The following is a 14,263-nucleotide window of genomic DNA, read 5'->3' as shown; positions in this document are numbered from 1 at the left end:
TAATCTTAGAATCCAAAATTGGTATGTCATCAGTAATACAGTTTAAACACTAGATGTTTGTTGAAAATAGCAATAGCACTCAGTGCTAGCTTTGCAGTGCTTTACATCCCTCTCTAAGCAGTTTACAGAGTCGGCATATTGCCCTCAACAATCTCGGTCCTCATTTTACTGACTTTAGAGCGATGGAAAACTGAGTCAAACTTGAGCTGATCAGGGTCGAACTGCTGGCAGTCAGTAGAATTAGCCTGCAATATTGCATTCTAATCACTGCGCCACCACAGCTTTTTTGAACCCAAAGTGCATATAAAAGTTAGATTTGTACAAGATTCATTTTTTTCCATCATAACAACAACAAATTAAAGAATTAAAGTCTATGTAATAGAATTGGGAAAAAGATGGAGCAGAATAATGTGCATATTATAATCAAAAACATTGAGAGTTTTTAAAAAAAATGTACAGCCATGTGTTGAACTGGGTTGAAATGAATTTTAAAAGTGGAACTCTAAAAAACTGAGCAGAACTGGACTAAACAATTCCTTGCAAACCTGCATTGGCAGGAACCAGCAAGTATATTTTTATTCACAGAGGTGGCTCACTCTCCTGTAGCATCCATTGCATGCACAGATTGATGAAATTATCTATTGCCGAGAGATCAATGACACAGATCCAGAATAAATTTGTCAAAGGCTGAAAATTGAAGATCCCATCTTTGGCATATTTTCTTCATAAATAAATCTTGTTGAAATCAATGGAACTTCCTTATAAATAAAGAGGCTAAGAAAGCAACAAAACTGTTGGCTTTATAGGTGTGGTGCAATTATATATGTGAAAGATAAATATGCAAAATGTTAATAATATATAATAGTTTGAATAAAAACTATTGATAATTGCTATATAAGTGGGGAATGTCTTACATGCATACACTTGGGATTGTTGTTTTTTCCTGAAATGTATTCCTGTAGACCTGAAAGATCTATAGAACTTTAGAATTCTTTTAAATCTAACCCATGTTCATGAATTTTTCCTCCTTCTCTGATCCAATTTATCTTATAAAGGCAGGGTAACATCTGATTTCCCGGTCCTTTTTATAAACAATTAAAAGCAGCTACTGGATAGGAATCCTGACACTAGTCGAGAGGATTATTCTCCTATTCCATTCCACTAATTGTAATCTTTCTCCAATGTTGCATTGTAATGTTAGTTCCTGTCCTCTTTACAACATGCCTGTGCCTATGATCTAGCCATATATTGTGCTAGTGAGTAGAAAAAAGGCCAGACCCATCTATGTCATGGGTGAAGATATATGATCTAGCTGGTTCAATGCTTCTTGGATTTATGTATCTTTCTCTAATATAGTTCTGTCTACTTTCTCTAAAAGCAGACAGAACTGTATTCTTATGTGGATGTATGATTTATTTATTTTTGTGCCATTGAGTCAGTCCCAATTCTGGTAACTGCCTGGAGAAATCATTGGAAATGGTTTGTAACTGTTCACTTCCTAGGTGTAAGAGGATATGATTGGCCCAAGGTCACTCAGCTAAAAACCAGTGCAATCCTAGGCTGCATTAACAGAGGGATAGAAGCAAGATCACATGAAGTACTAGTACTGCTTTATAAAGCTTGAAAAAGACCACATTTAGAATACTGCACACATTTTGGGTCACCATATTATAAAAAAAGATGTTGAGATTCTGGAAAAAGTGCAGAAAAAAGCAACAAAGATGATTTGAGGGCTAGCAACTAAAACACATGAAGAATGGTTGCAAAAATTGGATATGTCTAGCTAGTGAAGAGAAGGACTAGGGATGACATAATAGCACTGTTCCAATATTTGAGGGGCTGCCACAGAGAAGAGGGGGTCAACCTATGATTCAAAGCACCAGAAGGCAAAAAACAATGGATGGCAACTAATCGAGAAGCAACCTTGAACTATGGCGAAATCTTCTAAGAATGAGAACAATTAACCAGTGGAATAGCTTTCCTTCAAAAATTGTGGGTGCTCCATCATTGGAAGCTTTTAAGAAAAGACTGGACAGCCACTTGTCAGGAATGGTACAGGGTCTCCTACTTGAGCAGAGGTTTGGATTGGAAAACCTCCAAGGTCCCTTCCAGCTCTATTATTCTGTTATTCTGCTTAAGGCAAGGTTAGAACTCAGTCTTCCAGTTTCTAGTCTGATACTTTAACCGTTATGCCAAATTGGCTGCTAATGTAGCATAGGAAATATGGAACCTTTTAGGGGCTTTGTATTTCATTTTCTTTTATCTGTAGTTAACCTGTGCAATGGCAAGTTATTATGCATATTGTAAGATCAGGGGTGTCAAACCGGCAACCTGTTGGCCGGATGCATCATAAGCAGGCCAGCCTCACCCCAGCTCTGTGAAGGGAAAAAATATCACGATTCACCACACGACGGCAATGTGATGCTGCACATTTGACACCCATGTTGTAGATCAAAAAAAATTGGTCAGCATTATGTTATATAGCCATAGCATGTAACATAAGAAAAATATTATGCACATGACTAACATCCTGCAGGTGGTTCAAAGCGTTTTTTCCACCCTTCATCTCCTAGAATTCCAAACAACCTGAAAATTTCAGGTTAGTGAAAACTGATTAAGCATTCTAATGAAATAAGAAGGGGATTAGCAAGCAAACCAAATGGTATTTGATCCACTGAGGTCTCAAACTCCCCCCCCCCCAAAAGAAGAAGTTTGGGAAAAAATGAAAATGGTTAAACGTGGGGTAGGCTATTTCTTTTTTTTACAAGATCTCATTAAATTTAGGTCATGTATTTGTGTGTATGTATGTGTGTGCTCGAGTATATTATGTGTGCATTGGAGCGTCCACATATTCAGCAAAACCATGCTCTACTACACACCACCTGAAAAGACAATATTAATACAATCATGCAACCCTGATAACGGTCTCCTGAAATTCAAATTATACATTTATATTTATGGATTCAAGTTGTGTATTCATAATATTCAGTCTGATTCACTTTTGTAAGTCTTGAATTTTATTCAAGTTTTGCGCTGTCCCTTTTGTATACTACTTTCATACTTGGTATGAAAAATTTGTAATCATTTTGCGTGCAGTTTTTCCAAATGCACCCTTGTTTCATATCCTGCAGAATTTGAAAAAAACAGCAACACTAAGGCAAAATTATTTCTGTCTGGCATATTAATCCAGAAGCTGGCAATCTGCCGTGTCCCACTCCTCTGCTGACGGCCGGGTCAGGGAAATCCGAATCAGGCGTGCCTCTGCAGCTCTGCCAAAGTCCTAGCAAAGTCCTCAAGGCAGGCAGGAGACCAGGAAGTGACTTCAGCAAGATATGTTTAGACTTTGCCTGACTCAGAGAATGCCAGAAAGCAGGTCCTTTATATAGGCCATGGGGTGTGGCTCCATGACTCAGCACTTATCCAGGCCTGCCCCTCCCTTCCTTCTGTTGCCTCTGCCTATCAAGACTTCTGACGCGAGGGTCACTCCAGTCGGCAGCTGTTGGTAATAAACCTTCCTCAGGCTCACATGCTGTGGAGGAGGGGGAGGGGTCTAGTTGCTCCGTTTGCCTGGGCATGGAGCCAGAGCTGGGGGCTGGAGGTATTTCTTCTTCTTCAGCCTGTCTGGGCATGGAGCCAGGGCTGGGGGCTGGAGGTATTTCTTCTTCCGTGTTCGGAAGCAGATAAGAAGACCCCGGCTGAGGTGAGATTGGACGAGACACAACACAATCATTTTAATATCAAAAGACCTCTACCTAGTCTGTTCCCAACAGAAGATATCTCCTTTCAGCTGATAGTTGATGTATATAAACTGATTGACTTGAGTTTGATGAATATATGTATATATTTTCACTTTCAGTATAGTAATGAAATGAAAACCTACCTAATTAGTAGAAATAAAATATGGATATTTTCTCTATATGGGAAAAGTTTCAATAATTGCAATTCTATCTTATAGAAAACAGCCAGCTTGGAATTTAACTGCCAAAAAAAAAAAAAAAGGAAAACTCTTAATTAATGTAATAAAACTAAAGAAGTCAAAGTTAATGCTCTGCCAAATTACCTATATTTTCTTTTCAACTGTTTTCAAAAGAGTGGCATAGCACATGTTGATACATCTCCTTTTTATAGGGAGAACTTTTAGTTTGTTCCTTGATGCAATCAAGATTTTTCAAGGCTTATTTCTGTGATCTTCTCTAGGCTGTTGTTTTTTTAAAAAATAATCTTAAATCTGCAGGCTTCGCCACAAGCTTCCAATTATAATAGCAACAGGGAGAAACTTTCCCTTAAAAGTCTTGGTTTTTAAGACATAAATTATCAGCAAAACTAGTAAAAATATCACCTGGGAGTTATGTTTTTATTTTTTTTAAAATAATAATTAAATACAAACCTGGGAAAGTTAAAGACCAAGTGAGTAAAACACTTATGAGCAAAATACACATATACAATATTTCAAGTATTATTATTGGCCTAAATCAATCCAATACAAGATGAAGACCTTTTCATTGAAGGTTAGAGACTCAAATCTACCATGCTGGTCCAGTACAGGTTGGTAGGTAAATGTTTCACAATTTACAATTTAGGGGAGGGAGAGGGAGAGGGAGAGGGAGAAAGGGGAGAGAGAGAAAAAGACAGAGAGACAGAGAGAGTGGGGAGGGAGGGAGAGAGATCCAAAGTGTAGATAAGACCTCAAAATTTCCCAGTTTCTAGACGAGTGTCTTTAAACATTAGACTAAACTAATTTTCATTTTACACACACTCATGAAATGAAAGAAAAATAAGGGAGGAAATCCATAAGGGGGAAAAATACAAGATAGGATTTAATAGGATATGTGATAGGCATTAAATATTTTTCTACCTACACATACCCTATTTTTCTGAGTATAAGGTGCACTTTCCCCCCCTAAAAGAGGCTGAAAATTTGGGTGCATCTTCTACTCCAAATGTAGCTTTTTCAAAGCTTTTTTCCAGCCCTAATGAGGCACTAGTGAGTGAAGCAATCTTCCGGGCTTTACCTGTTCTCTCTGACTCTTACCTGTGTTTTAGAAGCTTTTTTTCAGCCCTAACAAGGTGCTAACGAGTGAAGTGATCTTCCGTGTTTTGCCTGCTTTTCTCATTGCTTCTCTCACTGACGATCAGTTGTGCTTTAGAAGCTGTTTTTTCCCCCCAACCAGGCATGTGCCCATGCTCAAAACCAGTGAACTAATGTGTTGAAGCTGACCAAACTAAGGTCAGCCAGATGAATACCTGGTAGACAGATTTTTTTTCTTCTATTTTCCTCCCCAAAAACTAAAGTGCATTTTATACTCCGAAAAATATGGTAATTTCCTAAATCTTACCAATTGATCTAAGACAATTGTTACATAAAAATCATACAATCTGAAGTTCAGAATTTGTATCCTATATCAATCAAGCCTCAAAGCCTATTTCAGAGACACAAAGGACTAAACAAGTCATCACCTTTAATTCACATTTAATTACCAAGTGATATCATACCACTGGACTGAGATGGGAGTCAATGGCTCTCAAAATGTAGCTGCAATTACAATTCCCAGCAGCCCCAATCAACAATGGCCAGAGATGCTGAGAGTTACAGCAGACTGACTAGGTCAGGTTTACACATTAGGAGTCCCATCTGCTAAATCAACAGACTTTACTTTCTGCTTGATGAATTTTGTGTTCTAGTTTAAGCCATTGACTTCAGGAATATCAAGCTGGAAAATGTATTCTCCAATGACCTTTTTTTATCAACTTTCCATTTCTCATGGCTCCTACTGCTGTTCTTGAAATGCTGAAGGAACAGAAAAGTGTGAGCCAGTGCTTGTGATAATGCCTTATTTGATAATGCTGCTCTTCACCATCCCCATGTCTGCATTTGATATAACTAATATAATGCTAAAATTATTCTCTAATATCCCTAAAATCCTGTCCTGTAAGAATCTTCAGGTTTTGTACTTCATTTCCGAGGGGCTGGGGTGGGCGTTGCATTTTTGAAATAACAGAGAATGTTGCTGCTATATATTTTTTTTTTGTATTATTACTAGCATTCTTCTTCCCTCTGGATGTCCTCATCTGAAAAATGCCCCATGGGAATAGTTCTCTCTAAAGCCTTCCATGGGGATTTCATTGATCAGGAGGAAGTTTGAGAGCATAATGAAAAACTACATAGCTCTGAAGTCCATGAAAAATTTATCCACATCCCTCCAGAATTCAGAATTATAGCTATCAAATTTTTTTCCAAGTTGCCTGTTTGGAGAAAGAGAATAAAATCACCCTTTCCCATCAAATCAAAAGAGGGTAATTACACAAAACATAAAATAAAGGTTCAACCCCAAACTAATTGTAATTGCTTCTTAATTAGGACATGCGTGGAAGTCACGATCAAAGATGGTTCATCTTTTCTCTCCTTTAAGCTATAATAAATCAGAATCAAGGATCACATAAAAGTATCAAAGTCTGGTACAAGAGTTGCCATGCTATCAAAACTCCACAAGTGGATATGACAAATGTCAAACCAAATTTACATATGTAATCATAAACTTATCAAATATTGCATGGTAAGCTCCTAGGTGGAACGTACAGGATCCAGCCACAGAGCAAGCTGAACCCTGGAATTTGTGTCAATGCCCATACAACAGAGTCATGGGCAGTTCGTAAGGAAACAATGACCATCTTTAAAGGCTGCATCTTGGCTAAGTTCTGATTACCTCTAGCTGCCTTGCTAAGTTCCAAAGACCCAACCTGCTCAGGCGATCTCTGTTTTAAAAAATCTATGTCTGCTTAAAATGCGACAAATAAATTAAAACAGCAGCCATACTGTTCGACATTGTATCATTGATCTAACCTCTATGGCAGGGCTATCAAACTTGTGGCCCACGGGCCAGATGCGTCACATGCTGGCCACACCCACACCCACTTTAGCGAAAAAATCCCAATATGTCACGTGATGCTGCCGTGAGCATGAGAGTTTGACACCCCTGCTCTATAGAGATATGTGGAATACAGCTTGGTAATTCCAATGAACAGATAATCAACATACGACATCTCAAAAACTAACACCACTAGAGTGCAGAAAGCAAAGAGATAAAAAACTAAAGCTCTAAGCTTAACAACATAACTTTGGGTTGTCACGGTCTCCTTTAGAAGAAACATTTCTCTAAACCTGAACAATTTTATTTCCCTAAAACCTAGAAAAAGATGTTATACCATTTTTTTGTACAGGACTGCAATCATTCCTAGTATTAAGCCTCCAAAGTAGGAAACTGGGGAAGAAGGAAGGGAGGGAGAAGAACTTTACAGAGCTACTTGATAAAGATTTATATCATTCTGTTAATCACTCGTAACATTATTATTTTCCAACAGTGAATTAAAAAGCCATCCAGGTTGTAATTGGTAGCTCTCTGGGTTTGGTGCTCTTTGTTTTGTTTTGTTTTTAATTCTGCTCCTAATTATTCCAAAATTTATTAGTCCATAAATTCCATACTGATGAAAGCCTACAGAAGTAATCAGTAAGAAAAGTGCTTTTAAATTCACTCAGGGTTTTACATATAAAACAGTTGGAAAGGGAGCTAAGCAGTGAACTGTGCAAAACATACCACAGAGGCATAAATGTGAAAAAGAGGATAACAACGGATGATGTGCCCATAAATATGAAATTAACAGGAAATAATGGCCTTAAAGGAGATTATTCAAAAGAGTTGGTTTTAATACTAACTGCCCATCACAGCACATATTCAGGGGTGTAATAGCAGAGGACATTGTGTGGCGTTTCTATATTAAGTTTCAATTTAGTACATTCAGTTGCAAGGGATTTTTTTTTTCTCGTGATCCAGTTATAGTTCATTTAACATGATGCCCTGGAGAGGTTTGTCTTCTAATTTTTGCCATATTTGATAAATAAAGAGATTGCATTGCTTTGAATTGCCTTTAATTGTATTTCCATCTGATTGGCTTCTTCCCAGTATTTCATAATGTACACTGGAAAAAACAAAATGAAACCCCTGAATGGCTCCAGATGGCATCATAATTTCCAACTTGGTTTCTAAGTGAAATATGCAAGAATGTATAACTTCTCCAGAGAGGTGCAGAAGATCCAGAATACTTAACATGCAGTCTGGAGGGACAGAGTGTCCTTTTGTAAATATATTTTCAAGTTATTGACTATATTGTGCAACTCCATAAATTTCATTAGGAGAGACTTCCTTATCCAGGGCATCCAAAATGGCTCTATCACAATTCGCCATGGCCAACTCACCACAGCCAACTCGTCATGGCCAACTCACCTTGGGACAATTCGCTATTGAGACAAGAGGTACACTCATATAAAAGAAATGGTGGAATAGAAACATTCTTTTAAAAAAATGCAAAACGGGGGACAGAATGAAATGTGAATGACAAAAATTAAAATAATTTTGTATTTATTTTAAATAATTAAATTGAATTGTTAAATTGCCCTGCGATGAGTTGTCCTGCAGTAAGTTGGCTGTGGTGAGTTGACTGCAGCAAGGTGTCCCATTTTGATCCAAATTTGTGCATGTAATATTTTAATATACCAGACCTTTCTTGTCTGTCTCAGGACAGGAAGGTTCCTGTTTCCAGTTCCAGGATCCTCAAAGGGGCCTCTGTGGCTCAGACTGGTAAGACAGTCTGTTATTAACAGCAACTGCTTACAATTACTGCAGGTTCAAGCCCCACCAGGCCCAAGGTTGACTCAGCCTTCCATCCTTTATAAGGTAAGTAAAATGAGGACCCAGATTGTTGGGGGCAATAAGTTGACTTTGTATATAAATATACAAATGGATGAAGACTATTGCTTAACACAGTGTAAGACGCCCTGAGTTTTCGGAGAAGGGCGGGATATAAATGCAAATAAAAAAAAATGCTCCAGAATATAACTGAGAAGCTCAGGGAAACAGGAAGAGAAGAAATCCAACCAAGTGACAAATGATATATATAGTCTGCTGATAGATACAGTTAGAATTTAACCAACATATCCTGTTCCTTGTAGGCACCATCAACATGGCTGTAGGCCAGCCAAAGAAGCTCAGACAAAAATCCTAAAAACTAATGGAAAACTGGATCGTGACAGATCAGGCTTGAACCTGTCATGGGACAGTATTCCCAAACTATTTTCCCTTTTAAATTTGTACTGCAGGCAATTGAGCTCTTGAAAACCTAGTGCCAAACTCAGTATACAATCCTAAAACATATTTTTATTTATCCCTCAACCACATGTCACTTTCCTCAATTGATGCCAACATTAAGAGTAGAATAACCATCATCTGCCTGGTATGAAGGTACTGATCTTCCTTTTAAGAGAAAAGATGGTAAATTAACATTTTAATTTATCTATAAAATAGATAAATAGTAGAATACATCAGGGACAGTAGACAATATTGCTTTGAGGGAAGATAGAGTGGTAAATAATGGCATAGGGCCGGGTTACTTACGGGACCACCTGCTGCTACCGAATACCTTTCACCGACCCGTGCGTTCTCACAGGGAGGGACTCCTCGGGGTGCTGTCGGCCAGGCAGTGCCGGCTGGCGACACCCAGGGGAAGGGCCTTCTCTGTGGGGGGCCCCACCCTCTGGAACGAGCTTCCCCCAGGACTCCGCCAACTTCCTGACCTTCAAACCTTTCGCCGCGAGCTTAAGACACATCTATTTATTTGCGCAGGACTGGACTAGATTTTAAATTCGAATTGGTTTTAATGGGGATTTTATTATTTATATTGTCATTTTTAATTATTTGGCCATTTGTAATAAGTTTTTTAATGGATGTTTTATGTTGTATTTATATGTATATTTTTATCTGGCTGTGAACCGCCCTGAGTCCTTAGGGAGATAGGGCGGTATATAAATACGAAAAATAAATAAATAAATAAATAAAAATAAATAAATAAAACTAATTCTAGTTGTTTCATTTAAATGAAACACAAAAACAACTTTTATTCACCCTACTATCTGTGATAAAAGTTAAACAAATAATTTTAAAATGCCAGGTGGTAAAACATCAGGATTAAATGGGTTCCCTATTGAGTGGTAAAAAAACATTCATAGATCTTTTGCTGCCAAAATTTTATCAAGTGTATGAAGAGATAATTGATAAAGGAATGTTATTACCAACATTTAATTAGGTTTATATTACAATTATACCAAAACAGGTAAATCTCACATTCAATTATAATTCAACTTAACTGATTAATGTTGATACAAAGATCTTTACAGCAAGTGATATCATTCATCTGTTGGATTCAAATACATACATTAATTCAGAAGACTTTAAAGACTAATATAGAATGAAGACCAGAGATATTTTGAGCGGCTTGATGAACAAGCAGTAGGAAATAGTCATAGAACTTTTTTTTTATGTGCACAGTGGTGGAAAAAGAAATGATATTACCTACAATGAAATTGGTGGAACTAGTCAAGATAGTGTAACTGACAGTTTTAATTAAAGAAATCACATCAATTAATTTTAATGCTTATTAGAAGCCCCTTCTGGACTTTTTGCATGACACATGAAAAAAATTAAATTATGATATGTGGATTTGATGATTAGAAAAAGAAAGTTATATTGTTAACTTAGAGTAAGAGTTTAATGTAAGTTTATACTTAAATCTATTGTAAAAGTAAATCTGATATCATTTCTTTGTATTTCTTTTTCTTCTTCCTGCATTTTGTGCTTTGATTTTTTTTTGTCATTATTTTTTCATCCTTCTATCTCAATTATTAGTTGTTGTTAGCCTTTATATTTAAAAAAAATTAATAGTTAATTTTTAAAAAGAATGATCGTGTGGTTTATAAAAACTAAGCAAGTAGCAGATAATATTGGGTTAGTTGTAGATGTAATAGATCTGAATAAAAATAAAGATCAATTTGTAATCATATCATTAGGTGCTGAAAAAGCCTTTGACAGAATACATACATGTTTGCTGTAAATAGATTCAGATTTCTTTTGGAATTCATAAAACAGGTTAAAATATTATATGTGCTTTTAAATAAATTTATTTAAGTGTACCATTTGGGAGAAAAAAAACACATACAGGAAGGAGGAGCTTAACTCTTCTCATTTAGTAGATATCATCATTTTAGATAAGACTAAAGACTGGGCATAACCAGTAGTTGGTTCCTCTTACTTTTGCTACCAGTTCGCAGAGCATCTGTGATGACATCCGGGTGGGTGGGCGATGCCTCCCGCCACTGCCACTACTGGTTCGTGGGAACTGGGGCAAACCGGTAGAAACCCACTACAGGGCGTAATTTCTATCTGAAAGTAATTAAATTAAAACATCAGTTTTTAAGCTTTCCGATAAGAGAGAAATAAACATCATTTAAAAAAGCAAAAATCATTGCACAGCTTCTGTTTCACTGTTTTTACAAGTTCTTCTCTTTAAATAAAAAATTAATAAAATAAAATAAATAAATAAATAAAATAAATAAATAAGTGTTCCATGCATATTTTCTGAAATGTTTTAATTAGTGTTAATTCTTTCCAACAACTTGAGAGGCAATACTATTGTGTAGTAGGCTTCAATAGGCAAGAACCAGACCAGCATAGCTTCATCAGTATTTATTGACTCAAAAAGGGAACTGAGGAACTGCAGGCAAATGCATGTTATTTATACTCTAGACCCACAGGGTCTTAACCAATCATAGAACTAGAAAAGGCCCACCCAAATATAAATGTTTTAAATTTCCCCCCAAAACAGTTGGGGTCATCTAAAGATTAGTTTCATTTTAACACAACTATATACATCAATGCATAACAATACAATGGTGATAAGCTCTTTCAGTGGGGAAATCTGGCATCTCTGCTTACAGACCGACCTTTCTAATGGGTTTAAAGATCAGTTTGTCGGAAGAAAAAAAACATCCAGTTCCACTTCCAAGCTGGAAATAAAATGGAAGCTGATTGGAAAGAAAGTTGATGAGCAGAACCACCAACAGCATGTGATTCTGGGACAGAATCTGGGACAGTGTGCCAAAAGCACACGTGTGCATGCCCAAACCCACAAAATGCAATGTGAGCCCCCCACGTGCATGTGCCCCACCCCCACATGAAGCCTTATCCCCGTGCATGTGCCTCCCCCCGCACCCTGTTTTGGCTTCCAAGTTGGTGTAGGAGGCTTTCCAGGACCAAAATGGGGCACAAGGGGGCCTTGTGCAGCACCCCCATGCCCTGTTTTGGCTTCCATGTTGGTTCAGGAGGCCAAAATGAGATGGGGGCGCACATGTGAACCCCCAAAATGCAATGTGAGTGCCCCACATGCGTGTGTGCATCCCCACATGTGCCTCACCCCCACACATGTGCGGCAGAGACCCGAAGACCAGTTGGTCAATGGGAGGGCACGCGCATGCACGGTAAAGATGGGCTGGGGTGATGGCTGGCATGTCCACAGAGAGGGCTTGGCATGCCACCTGTGGCACATGTGCCACAGATTCGCCATCATGGTCCTAGGTGTTTATCTGAGCTAATCTTGTCTTATCTAATTGCTTATCTGGAGTTTCTCTCTGAGACAGTTTTTCTGAATGGATTACCAAATCTATATTTCTATAAGATAGCCTCCTCAGTTTCTGCTTGGGGCAGGGAGACTGGTGCTGATTTTTGCCTCCCTTAAGATTTTTTTCCCATTTCTCCTTTAGGGTAAATATTCTATCCTGCCTTTTTAATATTCCTCAAAATATTTCATTCTCTAGGAGGGTGGGTAGATGCTGACTTTCTACAAGTTTTAATAACAACCTAATAAAGTCTTGGCTCACTACATACCAGATTTAACTGTGGTTGAACAGAATGTGGATAATTGATGTGGCAATACCAAGGGATAGTAGAATAGAGGGCGAAAAATTGGAAACAATCACAAAGTATCAAGCAATGAAAATCAGAGTTGAAAGATTATGTCATATGGTGGTCTGGGTGTTTGTTGTTGTTGGCTGAGCAACCAGGGCTAACAGCTGAAGAACTACTGGAAGAAAAGGTGTTTACCTGTCACAAATGGTTGAAAACAAAGAAATAATTGTCTGTTTTTACAAATCAAGTCCAACAAGAAGAGGATATTTGAAACAAATACACCTGTTCTGGAAAGAACAACCACCAGAATCAGAAATAATGGAACAGCAGCTAGCAGATCAACATCAATTTATAATACAAAATAAAGTATTCACAGAAGCAGAATTGGAAGAACTGCAAAGATTTATCCAGGACAAAGAAATCAAATCCTTGCCAGAAGTAACTCAGAATGTAGAGGCAAACCAGGGGGAGTTGGGTTGGCAGTAGGGAAAGCCAGCAAAGCAGTGGTGGGATTCAATTTTTTTTACTACCGGTTCTGTGGGCATGGCTTGGTGGACGTGGCTTGGTGGGCATGTCAAGGGAAGGATACTGTAAAATCTCCATTCCCTCCCCACTCCAGGGGAAGGTTACTGCAAAATCCCCATTTCCTCCTGATCAGTTGGGACTTGGGAGGCAGAAAATAGATGGGGGTGGGGCCAGTCACAGGTGGCATTTACCGGTTTTCGGAACTACTCAAAATTTCCTCTACTGGTTCTCCAGAACTGGTCAGAACCTGCTGAATACCACCTCTGTAGCAGAGATACACAATTGTTTTCATTTGGAAACCAGGCACCCTCTCCTCTGTCTCAGGAAAAACAAAGACCTTTTATTAAAGAAGTAAAAGAATTGAAACAAGAATAACTGTGCATCTAAAACAGCACGAAAACGAAAATAAGGCTGCCTGGTTGAGGCTTGTTCCAAAGAAACAGCTAGCACAACTGTTAAAAGATGCAAATATTGCAATATCAAGTATAAGCACCAACTCACTGCCTTGAAACAAACCAATCAATGTATAACACAGCTGTAGTTATAACTGAATACCTGGGATACAAAATCAACAGAGAAGAAAAAAAAAACCAAACAATGTACCATAAAAATGGAAGATTAGACTGGAAACTAAGATCAGCAAGTTGAAATCAGATGCAAACAAGCTAGAACAGATGAAAGAAGAACAATAAAACCAATGAATACTTAATCAAGAAATACCACTTAGAAACAAGGTAGATCAAGGAAGCACTGGAAATAATAAAGTAGCAAATAACAGGTAGACCCAAGAAGATCAGCAGATATGAAGCTCGAATTGCAAATTATAGACAGAACCTCCAATTTCAATCCAATCAGAAATGTTTCTACCAATCCATCAATGGAGAAACTGCACTGAATCAGACAGTACCTGACAAGGAAGACCCAGTGCAGTTCTGGGCACAGATATGGGA

Source organism: Ahaetulla prasina, chromosome 1 (assembly GCF_028640845.1).
Source record: "Ahaetulla prasina isolate Xishuangbanna chromosome 1, ASM2864084v1, whole genome shotgun sequence".
Taxonomy (NCBI): domain Eukaryota; kingdom Metazoa; phylum Chordata; class Lepidosauria; order Squamata; family Colubridae; genus Ahaetulla; species Ahaetulla prasina.
This window is presented reverse-complemented; position numbering follows the sequence as displayed.